The 19,540-nt window shown below is 36.4% G+C and overlaps 1 pseudogene; it reads left to right on the forward strand.

Moving 5' to 3' along the window:
• The first annotated feature begins 3,443 nt into the window (after positions 1-3,443).
• LOC115836197 lies at positions 3,444-3,530 on the forward strand (annotated as a pseudogene).
• The last annotated feature ends 16,010 nt before the right edge of the window (positions 3,531-19,540 follow it).

Raw genomic sequence — 19,540 nt, forward strand, 5'->3', positions numbered from 1 at the left:
GAGGACTAGGCACTGAACCTCAGAGTATTTTGACATTTAAATATTCCAAAAAGGGAAGGAGTCAGTCCAGAAGATTAAAAATGAGAAGCCAGTGTTTAAGGCAGAAAACCAGATTCATGTAGAAAATACTCTAAGAAGGAGTAGAGGCTGTGTCAAGTGATTGCCTAATGAAGGTCGCTGAGCTTGACAAGGTATACTTTAGTAGAATCATCCTTATGGAAATCTGGTTGGGGTGGGTTAAGGGGACAGTGGGATGTGAGGCCGTGCAGACTGCTGGTTTCAACTGTTTTTTTCTTTTTTGAGGAGTATTCCTATTAACATAAATGAAATCAGGCTTCAGCAGTGTCCACAGCAAGTTATAAGGCCAAATATATTTTTTTTACATGAGAGATACTTGGATGTTGATAGTATTTTAGCAGGAAAGAAAAGTTAATAACATGGGAGAAAAAGTTGTGGGAACAAATTAGTTGTTTACATGGGAGGGGGCAAGACTGTAAAAATGATGGGTTGAATTTAGATAGGAACCAAGAAAGTTTATCCCATATTATTCCAAGGAAAGCGAAGAATATAAGTGAAGATACAGTGAAAATATACAAAAAAAAAAGTAGAAAAAGAGAAGAGAGAACAGGTATGGTAGGTTTGGGAAGAAAGAAAAACTATGAAATAATCATCTTGGAGAAGAGGAGAGAAAATTGATCAGAGAAACTAGCACGAGATTGCTGAGTAGTGCTGGAGGCTCACTTGGTACTTTTTTACTTAAATCTGTATTAAAAGCCGGCGTGAATCCTTGGTTTTATGTAATCACATTTGGCTGCATGGGTGATGGCACAAAACAGAAAGAGAACTGGATTTTTAACCAGACCTGGGGTGCTGCCAGGTGAAAGTGATAGGTGGGGAGAGAGGCAGAAAAAGTTGAAGCTGCATATTAGGGAGTAATTGTAGTGTTCACTAGACCATTAAATCTGAATGGTTTAGGAAGTAAAATAATTTCAGGAGGGAGGTATGGACAATGTAAAGGAGGGCTGAACTAACGTCAGGAAAGTTGTAATAGTAAAAGTCTGGGTGTTTGTGTTCCTATCATAACTGAAAACGTAAGAGGCACTCATTCAATAATTGCATGCCTGAAATTGGAATTTTTTTAACCTAGTTATTGATAATGCGAAAATTTAGTTATTGCTAAAGATATGAGTAGGGCATTTGGTGGCTGAGTTAAGACCGAAGGAAAAAAGTTATCTGCAGATAAGTCAAGAAACTCAGGGGCCAGGGTGTTGGCCAGATCCCTCTCAAGGATGTGGACACTACCAGGATTGATGAAAGAAATAGCGTGGAGAGGAAGGGCAGCAAAATTAAATATTTGCCAAGAAGTCATATTCTTTGTGTGTCGATTTTTTCATGTGAAGAAAATAATCAGATTAAATAGATTTTTTTCTCTAAATTGTTAGCTTTTTTGGAGAGATTTTCTTAATTTTTAAAATGTTTAGCCACTAAAATGGCTCTCATGATTAGAAACCTTTGAAAATTTCAGCTATTAATCAAATAACTAGACCATCCCTGATGCTTAGCAAATCTCCATTTCCTTTGCCACATTTTAATATTTATAAGTGTTTCTAGTCTTAATGATTTTCATATGTATGAAATTATTAGTTATTGAGGATAAAAAATGAAAAAGGCAGGCTTCTATGTGTACATTCTAATTGGGGGTATAGTCAGGGTGAGAAAAACATAAGAAAAATGAATCTTAATGAGAATGCAGTTATAATAATCCATTTATTTAATGACTATTTATTGAGGGTGTCCTGTGTACCAAGTATTTTTTTTTCTTTTTCTTTTCTTTCTTTCTTTTTTTTTGAGACAGAGTCTCGCTCTGCCACCCAGGCTGGAGTGCAGTGGTCTAATCTTGGCTCACTGCAACCTCTGCTTCCTGGGTTCAATCGATTCTCCTGCCTCAGCCTCCTGAGTATCTGGGATTATAAGCACTCGCCACCACACCCGGCTAATTTTTATATTTTTTTTTAGTAGAGAGGGGTTTCACCATGTTGGCCAGGTTGGTCTTGAACTCCTGACCTCAAGTGATCCACCCACCTTTGCCTCCCAAGGTGCTGGGATTACAGGCATAGTTTTTGTGCCACAGATTTAGTGGTGAATAGGCCTTACTTCTCTAGTGATCCTATGCTAGAACCAGATGATCTCACATCTGTCCATTTGAAAACCCACACATGTACACTGTCTTCAGTCCTGATGAGAGGAGAAGCCAGGCTGGACTTCCTGGGTCCTGGGTCGAGTGGGGACTTGGAGAACTTTTCTGTCTAGCTAGAGGATTGTAAATGCACCAATGAGCACTCTGTAACAACGCACCAATCAGCACTCTGTGTCTAGCTAAAGGATTGTAAATGCACCAATCAGCACTCTGTAAAAACGCACCAATCAGCACTCTGTGTCTAGCTAAAGGATTGTAAATGGACCAATCAGCAGGATGTGGGCAGGGCCAAATAAGGGAATAAAAGCTGGCCACCTGAGCCAGCAGTGGCAACCAGCTGGGGTCCCCTTCCATGCTGTGGAAGCTTGGTTCTTTAGCTCTTCATGATAAATCTTGCTGCTGCTCACTCTTTGTGTCTGCACTACCTTTATGAGCTGTAACACTCACTGTGAGGGTCTGCAGCTTCATTCCTGAAGTCAGTGAGACCACGAACCCACTAGGAGGAACAAACAACTCTGGACACGCCACCTTTAAGAGCTGTAACACTCACTGCAAAGGTCTGTGGCTTTGCTCCTGAAGTCAGTGAGACCACGAACCCACCAGAAGGAAGAAACTCTGGACACATCTGAACATCTGAAGGAACAAATTCTGGAAACACCATCTTTAAGAACTGTAACACTCACTGTGAGGGTCCATGGCTTCATTCTTGAAGTCAGCGAGACCAAGAACCCACTGGAAGGAATAAATTCCAGACACACTGAGAGTGTGTATGTGTGATTTCCTGGGGTCCAGAAGTTGTAATACAGGAAGTTGTAATACAAGCTTCTGAACCCCAGGGAATCACACATACACACTCTCAGGGTTCTTTCAACTCCTTTTCTTAGATTTGTTACAATTGTCTCTAGGAAGGACCCAGAGTTTTAAAAATTATTTCTCCAACGTTATGCAAAGAGGATTACAAAAGCAGATCTTCAGATTTTCTAATAAGAAATTGTGATTCAGGGAGTCTAAGGTGAAGCTAAGGAATGTGTATTTTAATGAGTTTCCTAGAAGAATTTGATACACATTGTCTGAGGACTAAATTTTGAGAAAAACTACCTTAGAGAAACAAAAATAACATGATCTTCCCTGGGGATAAGGATTAATTAAACCTTGAAAACATCAAAACAATGCAACTTCTTTCTGGGAGATTAAGAAAAGTTTATGCTTCACAGGTAGGATACTCTTACAGAAGGAAGCTGAGAATTTCATTTTGTAATTTGTAAGTGTTATGATTGGGTGTTCACCCACACGTGTGAGATGTGCCTCCCCTGGACATGTTACCGGCCTGATGGGGGAAAAAGACTATTAAAAATCTGAAGAACTCCAAGATACTATTCTTGCTAAAAGCAACACAGAAAACAAAATGCGGTTATATCTCTAGGGTACCACAGTGGACACCCCAGCAGCTAAATGAAGGCTGAAGATAATATTTGGCAAGAACCCCTTTTCACAAAGATCTTCATAATGATTTGATACGAACATGCCCTATATTAGTCCACTCTCATACTGCTGTGAAGAAATACCTGAGACTGGGTAATTTATAAAGAAAAGGAGGTTTAATGGACTCACAGTTCCACTTGGCTGAGGAGGCCTCACAATCATGGCAGAGGCAAAGGAGGAGCAAAGGCACGTTTTACATGATGGCAGGCAAGAGAGCATGTGGAGGGGAACTGCCCTTATAAAACCATCAGATCTCGTGAGACTTATTCACTATCATGAGAACAGCATGGGAAAAACCTACCCCATAATTCAATTACCTCCCATGAGCTCCCTCCCATAAACGTGTGGCTTATGGGACCTTCAATTCAAGAGGAGATTTGGGTGGGGACACAGCGGATCCATATCATGCCCCAACGTGACATAAAACAAGGTCAAGTGAGACAAAAAGATCATTCATTAGCCCCAGGGCCTGCCTTGTGTTTCCAACATAATGGTCCAGGCAAAGATATGTCTTCAGATCTCTCCGTCCACCTTCTGTGGACCTGTCAAGATCATAATGCTTGCTCTGTGCTTCTTGTCTTGACCTAGATCTCCATCCTTCTCTCACTCCCGAACTTTTCTACAGAGCTTTATTCTTCAGTAATCTCTTTTATATATTAACTCGACTGTATGATGTTCTCTCTCTCCTTGCCATACCTGAATCCTAGTTCTCCCTGAGGAAACTAACTAATTCCCCTGTAGTCCTTTCAAGTGAACTGCTTATTCCTCCAAATGTTGTTTATCTCAGGGTCTAGATCTGGAGGTATCAATGAGTTTTACCTCTATTTGCTACTTCTATGCTCTCAATTCCCTCATCCTACTTTAAAGTTTTTGTTCCTTTGAGATTCACCATCTCTAGCACTTCACATCTTGAGTATTCCCCAACCCATCTCATTCTAGAGTTTTGATTTATTTATTTTTTTACCCTCCCTTCTCTGAAGTGGTAGACTGATAATGCCCTTAATGTCTTCAGTGATCTCTGTGTCTTTTGGTACTCACTTTACTTGACCACTTTTCAGAATTAGATATGGTTGACCATATTTTCCTTCCTGAAATTCACTCCTCTGGGCCGCTAAGTCACAGGGCTATATTTTATGATTCCAGGACCCCCACTTGGGATCATTTGATATCACCTGCCAAACGAAGGAAAAAAAAACAAAGCAAACAAAAAAAACTCAATCACATTAACTAGTTTCTTAAAGTTCACAGTACGAATAAGGGGTATAACAGAAACATAAATCTATGGCAAACATGGGATCTTTACCGCTACATTTTATGGACCTCCTGATTTTGAGGAGTTCTTACTTAGTTCAGTGATAAACAGAGGCCTTGGGAAGGCAGAAGGTAACATGGTGATTCTGGAACCTGGAAATGGCAGTTGGATGTTGAAAGCAGCTAGTGTTTCAGAAGATAAAACTCACTGACATCCTCCATACTATGACCTTTGAGCCTCAAGTGAGACTCTTACTACATTCCCAAAGTTTTAGTCAGATACCTGAAATAATTATTTTCACCAAAAGAATAAAAAAACTCCGGTACAACAAATAACTTCCTGATCATGAAGCTTAATTCCTTTTACTTTAGGGACACTTCTCTTGAGTCAACAAACTTTGTGTTTTTTTGTTGGTGTCTTCATCTCATTATGCAGCCTCATGTTTGACTGTCCCCATCAAAATACAGTCAACATTATTTCTCTACTCTATTGCTACTTCTGGAAAATACAAACTTGACTTTTGTGAGTATTCTGATTCAAAATTATTATGACAAATATGTCTCCATAAAGGATTGCTAGTGACATGATTAGCTTTAAAATCTGGATGTATAAATTGTAACCCTCTTTTAAATTAAATAACACAACTGATACAATTTTTAATCTTCAAATGTTCCAATTATGTTTTTTCTTTCCTGCCACAAGAAAATATTAAGTCGATTAAAAACAGATTTTTGGCTCTATGCTGAGTAGAAACTTACCTAATAGTAACTTATTTAGTGTCCTTGTGAATACAGCTTTCTAATATGCCACCAGGGAGTAAATTTAACTTTGTGATAATTTGGATTATTAGGTATTTAAAAAATAAAACCTCAGCTAGAATTGTACTTTTAATACAAACAACATTGCTTTATGTTGTCATTGTCAGCTCCCTAAGGAGAGTTACTCTTTTTTACTGGAAGTAGTTTTTCCATTTACATAATTGATGGTCAGAAAAAGAATTTCAGATAATGATAATGTCATAAAAGGAAAGGTTATTATCTATATCTATGTAAAAATGTGATGAGAGCTATATTTTGATTTGAGGAGAATGAAAGATTGGAGCTCTGTGATGCTTTTGAATGAAGTGTATTTGATTATTTCCTTTCTTGTTTAGTCCAACTGTGGTTTAGGAGGAGTCCTGCAAGAAGACAGGCACATAAAGATATTTATCAACCAGATAAGAGTCCATTCAACCTGGAGGCTTATTTTACTTTTTTATCTTGCTATTGTAGAAATGCAGTTAAGTGCAAGGTCTACTGATGGAGATATCATGAAATGATAAAAAATTTATATTTGTTCTCGCTATTCTTATTATCTTTATATATAAACACATAGATAAAACACAATTTCATAACAGAAAAGGAAATTGGCTTTTTTTCCACTTTTAATTCTGTATTGAAAATATCTTCATCATAAAACACACTTTGGCCCATGCAATTTGATACCTACTTGCAAATCCTTATCAGCAACATACTTTCAGATCTTTGGATCCCTAAAACTGTTACTATCAAAGACATATTCTTTCACTTGAAGCTGCTTATATACATGCCTTGGTTGAGTATTAATTTTCTTTTACCTTATTTGTAAGACAGTATTAAAGAGAATCACTATATAAATCAAAGTTATTGTTTTGGTAAACTGATTATTCTTTATATTGTATGCAATAGCAAAAAGAAAAATAAGCAAATATCCTCCCAATTTAAGGGAGAATGAAAATGAATCCTTAGGAAGAGAAGTGAAAAAATAATGGTTTTATTAAAATAATTTACAATCATTCAATGAAGCTGAGCTGTACCTTTTATATAAGTTTTTCTCTATAAATTTCAATGAACCCTCCTCCACATCTTCTGTGGTAAAGAAAGCATTAGTGTTGTCATTTCCATGGAAGGCAGTAAAGCCGAGCTGCTGGGATGAGTTGCCCAAGGTTACACACACATGGTAAACAACCCAAGTCTTCTGGTTCCAACATTAAGTGTTCTTTTTATTAACCACAGCTGCCACCTCACCATTTACATTTTGGAGAATAATTGGAAATAATTGGAGTATTATTGGCATATCTTACACGTACATAGAACTCTGATTCTGTATGTTTTCCCACCTTTAAAACCAAGCAGTAAAGTATGTTCACCCTTTCTGGGGATATTTTTGGATTAAGTAATTTTAAGAAAACAAGTGTCGTAAAAAAATATGATAATAGGAATTGCTGGTTGACTTTTATTTTTGCCACAGGCAGCAGTTTGGCAGGTGCATGTAAGTCTTGATGAGACTGTCTTATTAAATTATAGGACCAATTAGTGCACCTAGATATATTTTGACTGGTTCTATACCTATGGCACCTATAAATTGTAATTGGCTGGTGATGGTTGTGACTTAACTATACCTGGAACTGATAATCATGTTATAATTTCATATAAATGACAAAAATAATTATAACTCCCAAATCTTGGTGATTGATTTAGCAGTAGTCTTTTAGAAGTACCATGATACCTTACCCAAGAGATTTTAATAAACTTGAATTGATTCAATGAGATATTTCTTCAATTAGTTCTAAAAAAATGCATAGATTTCATTATCTTCACTATGCTATGACAAGTAAAACATTTTCCATCCATGAGTTTTTGGAGATACGAATTTAGTCATGGAATTACAGACTGGAGTTTTATGATCGCTGAGAAAATAATCATTAAATATAAATCTATTAAATCCTAATAAATAGACAAGTCATCTAAGCTTTAGCATCTACAGTTATGTGGGGTGGTAATGGTTCAATCTTCCACTTTTGTTAAGAAGCTGAAATGTTTTTTCAAAGATATTGAAAGTTAACAGCAAAAGATAAATTCTTTATGTTGACACAATGTTTCACAAGAAGTGTTGATGTTATACTTATAGCAGGTGAATTACTCTTTAAAAATCTGTTGTCTGCATTCCCGTGTGTGGCTTCCTGACCCTCTCTAGTTTACAGCTTACAAGTATACTACCTGTCATTGTTCAGAAGCCTTATTTCTAGCCTTATTGGTTGAATATTCTGTGTGCCTTAAGTTTTTAAGGACCAGTACGGATGTGGCATAGACAGGTGATTCTCAAAGGTTAGCATTCACCAAAATTGCCTGATGGGCTTGTTGACATACAGTTTGCTACAGCCTATCCCCCGGAGTATGAGACAGTAGACCTGGAGTGGGGCCTAACAAATTATATTTCCACCCAATACTAGATGATGCTGCTGGTCTAGAGCTTTGGATAACCATTGGTCTACAGTAATAGTTAATAGCTGGTTCTCTAGAGACAGACTGCCTAAATTAAAATTTATTTCTGTCACTTAATAGTTGGTTTACATTCGGTGAGCTGCTTTTAACTCTTGTGCGATTTAGTTTCTTCCATCTGTACAATGAGTCTCATACTAGTACCCAGTTCATAGAACTATTCTAAGATAGCACCTGGAACAGAGTGAGCACTCAACAACAGTCAGATATTATAATTCTTTTCAGAGATCCATTTGACTCTAAGCTTATGATAGCCGATAAAAAAATTATCTTATATTTTTTTTAATAAACATATTGTGTTCGTTCATGGTAAGGAATACTGAATATGGGGCAGATAATACCTGGAGTAATGTATTTAACTTTTGCAAACATATTTTTAGAAAGGCTTTGATAGTCTGGAATGAGTCCAGGGAAGGTAAAGAGACTTAAAATTCTGCCACATGAGGGAGGGGTAAAGACATTTTTTGAGAAGAGAGTCTGTATTAGTGACACCCTAACCGTGTTAGAATACTCAGGCAGCTATCATTGCTTGAACACAGATATGCTGTTCAGTGATTTTTAAAGAATTTTTGCCTTAATATAAAGAACATTGTATCAATTATATTTTTCCAAAAGAATGGCTTACTCTGTGTGTTTGTAAATTCCTTGTTATTTATTGTGTTTAAAAAAGAAATGAGCAATTTTTTATCATAAAGTTTGGAGAACTATGTCCTATCTTGCATAGAAAGCTGAGTTAGCCTCTCTTTTAGGGACTTCCTATATCTAAAATACTCCCTGGTCCTATGAACTTGCTTTTACATTTGACCCCATAGGTTATGTTTCCGAACGTCAGACTATATTTAAAGTCTATGCAATTATGATGGAGTAAAATGTGACACAAAATTGGTTCATTTTATTCAGTAAATTCTGCCTGCTTGGCCCCACAAGAAGTGGAATCTTGATTATGTCAGTCCTGTTGCTTAAATACTAGTCTGGGACTATTATACTGAGCTGTGACAAATTGGACTGTCCATAATTTTCAATCATGCCTGATTCCACTATTGTTGTGTGAAGATGGACTACATTATCCTAGTGCAACCACCTGGCTCACCACAATGCAAAGCTGCTGTTGCAGCAAAGACAACAAGAAGGCCTGCTGGCAAATAGGCTATTTGAATCAGACAGTAAAGCGAGAAGCAAGGAGTAATGATTACGAAGGTGACTATCCTTAGGGAATATTTTTTGCTGTGAAGCTTCTATCTATGAGTGTTTGGTGCATAATCTATTCAGTTTACTTAATGCTTTTGCCAAATCATGCCCTCATGTTTCTGTTTCCCTCCAGACAAATCAATATATGTTAAATGACAAAACTTTAGGTGATACGTGGCATGGATAGATATTAAACAATAAACTACAGTCAAATAAAAGATTTAGAAGAATATTCAGCAAAATCACTGTTAGAAAAGGCATGGAGTTAGAAAGACTTGGTTTAATGCCACTTCTTTTCCTTATTTTTTTTGAAACAGTGTTTTGCTCTTGTTGTCCACGCTGGACTGCAATGGCACAACCTTGGCTCACTGCAACCTCTGCCTCCCGGGTTCAAGGGATTCTCCTGCTTCAGCCTCCCAAGTAGCTGGGATTACAGGCCTGTGTCACCACACCAGGCTAATTTTGTATTTTTAGTAGAGACGGGTTTCTCTATGTTGGTCAAGCTGGTCTCAAACTCCTGACCTCAGGTGATCTGCCCACCTCAGCCTCTCAAAGTGCTGGGATTGCAGGCGTGAGCCACCGCGACCACCTAATGCCACTTCTTTTACTAATTGCTGTTTGGACTTTGGCAAATTTCAGTAGGGCTTGGTTTCTTATCCATAAAATGGATAATGATGCCTTGAGCTTGTTGTTGTTTTGTTTGTGAACTGTGGGGAAAGATCTCCATGAACTAGGGAATGACATGTCCTCTTTGATAAGCAGACTTTTTACATCAAGTTATACAAGTCAAGTTATACAAAGCATAACTTGACAGTCACATGTAGCAAAAGACAGAATGGCTTATAAACATGCAAGGCTTTTCTTGAACCTTAATTGAATGCATTGAGCATCTAAGGAAAGAACATGTCTTTCAAAAGCGAGAAAAGCCCAGAAACATGGACACTCAAGTGCTGTTCAGGAACCAGGAAGTGAAATACAATACAGCATCAACATCGACTACTGTGTTGCCATTTTAAAACTACACCTTTGGCTTTAAACATTAAGTGTTTTGTTGTTGTTTTAATTCAATGTTCAACAAATACCAATCTGTGGAAAATTATTTTTCCTGTTTAAGACTAGTTATCTGAGAGAGTTCCAGTCTCTATTATGGTTATATTTGTCATTATAAATTGAGGCTTGTGGATTTGGTTAGTGAAAGGCAACCTGAGAGACTAATTCCCTCACAGTGTGTATTAAAAGATTTCTGAGCCTGCATGGATGAGAGCCAAACCTTGCATACTCACCAGCATGATCCGTTTTACCCTATGAGACCTTTTGGGAGACAGCCGGCCAGTTTGTTTCAAAGTAAATGCCCCGGGACACCAACTTTACTGCATGCCGAAATTTTGAAACATCTTAATCTCCCTCGTTGTGAAGTTTTCAGATTTAGAGGCAATGTAAGGGAATTGACTATAACTTAATGGACAAGCCTTTACTAAATATAACACATAATTAGATGTAGACTTCTGAATTCAAAATAGGTGTTCTGAAAACCTATTGTATCTGGGATATGTTCTTGATTGAGTAATTCCGTGGGAGTTACGAAGGGACTGCAAAAATGTATTTGTTAAATGGTGAGCATATCATAACAGAAAGTAGACCATATTTATGGAATGCACCGTATATGTCAGGCATTATATATGACCCTTTTTTGTTTGGAGACGGAGTGTTGCTCTGTCGCCCAGGCTGGAGTGCAGTGGCGGGATCTCGGCTCACTGCAACCTCTGCCTCCCGGGTTCACACCATTCTCCTGCCTCAGCCTCCCGAATAGCTGGGACTACAGGCGCCCGCCACCACGCCCGGCTGATTTTTCGTGTTTTTAATAGAGACGGGGTTTCACTGTGTTAGCCAGGATGGTCTCGATCTCCTGACCACGTCATCCACCCGCCTCGGCCTCCCAAAGTGCTGGGATTACAGGCGTGAGCCACCGTGCCCGGCCATATATGACCTCTTAACCCTCAAAACATCCCTTGGAAGTAATCTTAGTCTCCCTTTGGGTAGCTGGGTCATAGTAAGGTGAAAATATCTCTCACAAGTTTCACAGCTGTTGAGTGCTTTGCCCAGAGAGTCTGGCAGAGACCCTGTGCTGCAAACACTCTGGAATACTGTGGTATGTTAGAGGATGTTGCAGAGATACAACTTTTTTCTTCCCAACATCTATCATACCACCTTTGCATGCTAAGAGGACATCTGTAAGATTGAGAAAGCAAACAAAGAAACAAAAAACCCAAAAACAACTTAACTGTAATCTCCCTTTTTCCTTAGGTGTAACTTTTCTCCTTAGGTGTGACTAAATTCTGACTATGATAATAAAAGTTGTAAGGCTGGAATTCAGGAATGGCACATTAAAGGAAGAATAGATAGTTTGTGAAATAATTGTATTATGTGTTTCGTTACTCTTCATCCTCTTTCCCTATTGGTGGTAATGTAGGTATAAAGTTTGGAGCTCCAGCAATCATTTTGGACCTTGGGATGACCTCAAGGATGGAAGTCACATGCTAGTATGCTTACGCATATAAAGAGTTGGTCTCTGATGAAATGCAAGCTGCAGTATCAAGTTTGGACATTTTTCATCTGGACCACTTTTTATTTGATATAAACCCTTGTGCATTTAAGCCAGTTACATTTTGAATTTTCTGTTATAGGTAATCAAATACAATCCTAACAGCTAACAAGAAAGAGAAGGCAGCAGTAAGAGATAGAATATTTTTAACCATGTTTTTATATTAAAAATGGAAACGGGCAGCAGTGGGGATCTTTTTCATATCCCTCCACTTCACTCATCTTTATCTTCTTTCATGGGTATCTCTGTCTTAATGCAACTTACGAGTTTGCTAGCATTTCAGCATAGTTTCATAAAGGCAGGATGAACCTGCTGTGGGATTTTAAATGATGTAACCAATAATGTCCCCTAAATGGAAAACTTGTGAAAATGAGAGGAAGTTCTATGAATAACCGTAATTGTCTAAAGGGTGTAAGCCAGGGCTGCTCTAGATATACCTGGATGTCAAGTCACCCTAAGTTTAATGATAGAAAGACTGAAGAAAAAGAGGAAAAGAAAGAAAGGTACTGTAATAGAGAGAAAGACGTGGACTAGAGAAATAGAGAATTACTGATTTTAAAAAATACATCTAATTTCTATTCTAAGGTGCTTCACAGTTTTGGGAATTGTAAGTGTAATAAAGATCAGATACTGATAATGATGTTGCTATGATTATTATTACAATGATGATCCCAATTATGATCTATAAAGCCTGTTCAGCATGAACACCAGATTTCAAAGGGAGCCGATGAAAAAACAAGACCTAAAAGGAATCTCAGATTTCTGCCAATCCTTTGCAGGAACAATACATCAGGGGCTGATAGAAATAAGTAAGTCTACTAGTTACAATTTCTTTTCCCAGAAAACCACAGGGGATCTAGGTAAGCTTTAAATAGACATGCAATTCTAGTTGATGTTCAGACCTTCTGTGACTGCTAGAATTTGGAGTTTCAGATTTTTATGGCTAAAATATGGGTTTTTCTCAGTGGCTTACAATAGCACACACTTAAGCAACAACATGAACAAACATATCTGTTTTTCTCTGAATCCTCCTGAATTAATGCTGAACAACCACCGAGGCAGAAAATAGGAGCAGATACATATGAAGAAGAATTCTTTTTTTTTTTTTTATACTTTAGGTTTTAGGGTACATGTGCACAATGTGCAGGTTTGTTACATATGTATCCATGTGCCATGTTGTTTTCCTGCACCCATTAACTCGTCATTTAACATTAGGTATATCTCCCAATGCTGTCCCTCCCCCCTCCCCCCCCACCCCACAACAGTCCCCGGAGTGTGATGTTCCCCTTCTTGTGTCCATGAGTTCTCATTGTTCAATTCCCACCTACGAGTGAGAATATGCGGTGTTTGGTTTTTTGTCCTTGCGATAGTTTACTGAGAATGATGTTTTCCAGTTTCATCCATGTCCCTACGAAGGATATGAACTCATCCTTTTTTATGGCTGCATAGTATTCCATGGTGTATATGTGCCACATTTTCTTAATCCAGTCTATTGTTGTTGGACATTTGGGTTGGTTCCAACTCTTTGCTATTGTGAATAGTGCCGCAATAAACATACGTGTGCATGTGTCTTTATAGCAGCATGATTTATAGTCCTTTGGGTATATACCCAGTAATGGGATGGCTGGGTCAAATGGTATTTCTAGTTCTAGATCCCTGAGGAATCGCCACACTGACTTTCACAATGGTTGAACTAGTTTACAGTCCCACCAACAGGGTAAAAGTGTTCCTATTTCTCCACATCCTCTCCAGCACCTGTTGTTTCCTGCTTTTTTAATGATGGCCATTCTAACTGGTGTGAGATGGTATCTCACTGTGGTTTTGATTTGCATTTCTCTGATGGCCAGTGATGATGAGCATTTCTTCATGTGTTTTTTGGCTGCATAAATGTCTTCTTTTGAGAAGTGTCTGTTCATGTCCTTTGCCCACTTTTTGATAGGCGTGGGCAAGGACTTCATGTCTAAAACACCAAAGGCAATGGCAACAAAAGCCAAAATTGACAAATGGGATCTAATTAAACTAAAGAGCTTCTGCACAGCAAAAGAAACTACCATCAGAGTGAACAGGCAACCTACAGAATGGGAGAAAATTTTTGCAACCTACTCATCTAACAAAGGGCTAATATCCAGAATCTACAATGAACTCCAACAAATTTACATGAAGAAGAATTCTTACAGTATTAGAAGAGTATGGTGATACAGCAGTTTCTTGAGGGTGGACTTACAAACAATAACGAGAAACCCAGTGGGAATGAGAAAAAATAATAGACTGGTTAATGACAGAGCTAACTAAAGAACAACAACAACAAAACAGAAAAAAAAAATGTAGCCATTACATCAAAGGACAGAGAACCACAGTATAAAAACTAAATGGGGAAAAAACTAGTAATAAAATGTCTCCTCTCAGGTGGGCACAAGCTCATGATAGAAAGTCAGTACAATTTTTTGAGTGATGATGATTCAGAGCAAGAAAAAAAAAAAGCCTTTTTTTCCCCTAGTCTTCTAAATGAATCTTTCCATTGTGATCTCAACAAAAGGCCAAAATAATTAAAAAGGAGTGAGTTTTGTGTGCATAACAACCGTGGAAAAACAGGTACCCAACAATGAAGAAAAGCAATGCAACTGAGAACAATAGTGCTTTCAGGATGAATGGCTTCCCAGAAGCTTAATTTCCAATGAGAAAAAAATGTTCTGAAAAACATGTTGTTTTCTGTCACAGAACACAACATTTAGATGGTCTGTTATCCTGGGGAGATTAGCCGTAGATAAAGAGAAACCTATTTTCAACTTTTAATTTTTCTCCCTGTCACAATGTGCTTTCTGGCTTATTTTGTTTGACTTTAAGTGAGACAAAAATATTCTTCTACTTATAAATAACATACTGGTGGCAGGTGATTGAACTCCAACCTAGACATATATTGCTGAGAGAAATGAAGAAAAGCACTTGTGGAAAGGAGAAATGCAGAAATTAAGTTTACTATTTTATATGTTGCTTTTCCAAATTTTTAATCCTTAGCTTTTAAATTATTAAGAAATACATAATGTTAGAAAGGATAACAATGGCTGAAGCCACTTATTTAAAAAATGCTTTTAAATAACTTTCTGGAGAGTAAAACGAGTTAAATTTATTTTTAACTATTTCACTTACAAATTTTAGGGGTTTTTATTACTCACAACAGATAAATCTATACACCACCACTTCATCCCAATAAATTTTTTCAGTTTTCTTTTTTTTTGGATTATTTTCGTTATATTTCATGTACTAATTGATACATACGAAAGAGAATAAGAAGTTGTATATGTAATGGAACATGATTTTTAAAATGAATATCAAACCAGTACCCAACCTAAGAGCCAGAATTATTGTATTTCCCCAAGTGTTCTTCATTCCCCGGCCCCATGAAAAGATAATCACTGTCCTAGATTTCATGTTTTAATCTTGTACTAATTCTGAAAAACACAATTTTATTGCATATATGTTTTTACTCTGTGTAAAACATTATTAGTTTTGCTTGCTTTTAATTTGTATAGAAATTGAATCAGACTTCATTTGGTCTTCTAAATTAGATTTTTTTGCTCTATATTGCAAAGAATCACACACATCGTGTGTAGCTATAGAACCTTCCTTTTCACTGCTATGAAATCCCATCACATACACGGAGTGTAATTTGTTAATTTTTCCATTGAATGATATTTTTGTTTTTGGTTTCATTCATTATGAACAAAGCTGCTATGGCCATCGTTGTGCAGAACTTCATTTGCACATGCAAAACTAGATCTATTTTTTTAGAGGATAAATCTAGCATTGGAAATTTATTTTAATACAGTAGGTAAATATTCAACTTGAAGGATAATTCCATCTTGTTTTCCAACATGGTTACATCAATTTATACCTTCATTAAAGGGTTTAGGAGCACCAATTGATTTATATCATTTCCAACACTTGGTATTTTCTGATTTAATTCTGGAAATGTAATAGGTATAAAACTGTATTTCAATGCCATTTTAGTTTGCATTTCCTGATTACTAATGCAGTTGAATATTTTATCCATCTGTATTTTCTTTATAATTCCTCTTTTATATGTCCATGTCTTTTGCAAATTTACACGTCAGATTGTTTTCAATCTACTTTTTTTTTTTTTTTTTTCATTCAGAATGGTTTATTACTCATGTATTGAGCAGTGTGACTCCCAACCAGATCCAAAAGTGGCTTGAGAAAGCCAGAAAAGGAGACTGGCTTTGGGCTTTTATGTTGGTCAGGGTGTGGCTGAGATGAGGGTGCCATCCAGCAAACCTGCCTTTTGTATGTGAACTTCCCGCCTGCTGGTGCCAATGGAGGGAACCCTTGGACTTTCTTAGCAGCTTGCCCACTTGGAGGGTAAGAGGAAAAGTGGGAGTGGTAGGGTTCAAAGTTGTCTCCAGTGAAACATCAAAATTAGAGTCAGACTCATAAGTTATAACGTAGGAACCCAACTTCACTGCATCCATGTGGTTAGCCAATTGCCTTCGTGCCATTCACTGCAGAGTCCTTTCTTTCCCCGGGGTTCTAAATAGAATATCTCTGTTCTATGCCAAGTTTTGTGTCTGAGTGGGTCTGTTTTTGTAACAGTTTTAAAATTTGTTCATGCTGGTGCGATTGTATTCACTATTATCTAAATTATAATCAATATTGATATTAGGGTAAGTTCCTACCAACATTTTTTTCTTCTTCATCAATGCTTTGTTTACTATTTGCCCTTACTCTTTCATGCAAATTTTAGAATCAGTTTGTCAAGCTATGTGGATGAAAAAAGTTTTTGTTTTTATATTGCATCAAATTTATGAATCAGTTTTGGGAAAATTGGCATACATAAGACATTGAGATAGCCTATCTAATTAACAGGCATAAAGTTTCACATGAGCAAGTTGCATATCTCTAGAGATCTTCCAATGTACAGCTATTGTACCTACAGTTAACAATACTGTATTGTATACTTAAAAATTTAAGAGGGTAGATTTCAGGTTAAGCGTTTTACAACAATAAACTTTTTTTTAAAAGATATCTATTAATATAGCAATTCTCATCTGCATGGATTTTAATATCTTCAAATAAGCTGTATCACATTTTTGCACAAAGTTTAATTGGCTTCTTCCTACTTGTCTTATAGTTTCAGCTGCTGCTATAAAAGCAACTTTTAAAAACTTCATTTGTACTACCTGCTGCTGTGTTTAAAAATTAATTTTTATATATTTTCCTTAAGGCACTTGTTATAAATTATTTAACAACTCAGCAATATTGAGCTATCTTTTTACGCTTACCTCTAATAAATGCTGAAATCCTTGCCAATGAGAGGCATTGGTTTTATTTGGAAGAGGGAATATAACCAGTCTTCAAGTGTTATTATTGTTCCTTGGTAGCAGAGACCTGGTGTGGGTTTTACAGATGTGATATTTTGTGTTGCGTTCTGTGCTTACTATATACATACTTTTTTTACTCCAAAAATTTTTTTAGAGACAGGGGTCTCACTGTGTTGCCCAGGCTGGGTTTGAATCCCTGGACTCAAGCAATCCTGCCTCAGCCTCCTGTGTAGCTGGGATTACAGGCATGAGCCACTATGCATAGCAGTGCTTACTGTTTTAAATTACTTGCACTACTATCACACTAAAGGCAGCTGTGGTAATTGTTGGTGGTTTCCTTTGATTTTCTTTTGTTATTATAAATTGCAGACTCTCTTTATTCTTGCAGTAAACTTGAGAGTTCAGAGTGAATTTTCTTGTCTTTGGTCCTACCACCCCTTTAAAATACTAATCATTTACCTCTGTAATAAAGTATCTCATACTTGAAATGCCTAGAGTTTCTTTTAATATTTTATGACTGAAATTTTATTAATACAGCAATCCAAGTTATACCCCATTATTTTTCTGTTTTTTGGTTTTCCATGTAAGCAAATATATAATATGCAAGTCATAAAAATTTTTTTTTAAATATGGCTCTCCAATTCTTAAGTCATCAATTTATTTTTCTTATCTTAGTGCACTGGCTAGGTCTTCCAGTATAATAGTAAACAGAATTGGTGGCAATTATTCTTTTCTGATTTTAAAAAGAATTCTACTTACGTTTTATAAATAAGAATTTTATATACTGTGATATATTAGTAGAAGTCCTTTACCCCTTTTCCAGGATAATTGTGTAACAATGTATTTTTTGGCTTGCTAATAATTTTATTATTGATGGGTAATACCTTTCTCAAAGGTTTTTGTTGGTTGGTTTGTTTTTAGGAAATAAGATTTAAATTGAAATTCAATTTATTTAAAGTTATAGTTCAACTTAGGTTAACTAACCTATAATGAAACAGCCTGATTTGCTCAATAACTTTTAGAGAAAATAAATTGCAGTTTATTTTTTCTGGAACTGCTTTCATTTAAATTATATATATTTTTAATTTATACATGAATTATATATATATTATATAATATTTTATATATTAAATTTCCATTTTCTGACAAACTAATTCATTTTAAATTTCTACTGTAGTGTTATTTTTCTTCAATTTCCTGTCTAATATTTATTTGTGACTTCTCTATTTCTGGAAATTTCTCTATTTCTGGTTTATCTATATTCTTAGGCTTCAAAAATTTGTCTTCATTGCTCCTTTTCATCTTTAATGCTTATTTTAAATTTCAATTAAGTCTGTTTTAATTATTGGTTTCTTTGTTTTCTGTGTTTTTTTTTTCTGTTTCTCCAACTATTTTTTAAAGATTGATTACTTGGCTAGTCGTGGTGGCTCACACCTGTGAACTCAACACTTCGAGAGGCTATAGAGGGAGGATCCCTTGTGCTCAGGAGTTCAAGACCAGCCTGGGCAACACAGTGATATCCTGTCTCTTAAAAAAAATAAGTTGGATTATTTCATTTCCCTCAAATTTATACGTTCTTTTGTCTAACATTTTAGTTTTTATATCTTTAAACTTCATACATTCAATTCATTACAGCTAGGTATACACAATATTTATTTCTATTTTCAAACATGTTACCGTAATATTTTCTCACTCTTTATGTATGTCAGACCTTTCTGGTATCTTCTTCTTCCAGAGACATACGCTTTAGAAGTCCCTTTAGTGAAGGTCCATTTCTGCCATTTCTTGTTTTTTTTCTTTATTTTAATATCCAAAAATGAGTTTATTTTACTGTCATTTATAAACAATAATTTCTTGTCAGGTTGTAAGTTAACTTAAAAAAAATCCCTTTGATGATTTCACTGTCTTCTTGCTTTAATCCTTACCATTGAAAAGTGAGTAATTTTAAGTTATATGCATTTTTTTTTTCTCTCTGGATGCCTGTAAAAAAGAAATTGTGTCTGCTTCTTCTCAGATTCAGGGATGGCACAGACTTGGAGCTAATTTAGTCCACTTTGTGGGCAATGTCTTAATGTGGGAGTTCAGGGTTATGTGGCTCAGTCAGCCCAGCTTGTCCCGGGCCTGAGGATGACTACTGATCACAGGGCTTTTTGCATCCCCTTGAGTCTTTAAGCTCATCTTCCC

This window comes from Nomascus leucogenys, chromosome 7b (assembly GCF_006542625.1).
Source record: "Nomascus leucogenys isolate Asia chromosome 7b, Asia_NLE_v1, whole genome shotgun sequence".
Classification (NCBI taxonomy): domain Eukaryota; kingdom Metazoa; phylum Chordata; class Mammalia; order Primates; family Hylobatidae; genus Nomascus; species Nomascus leucogenys.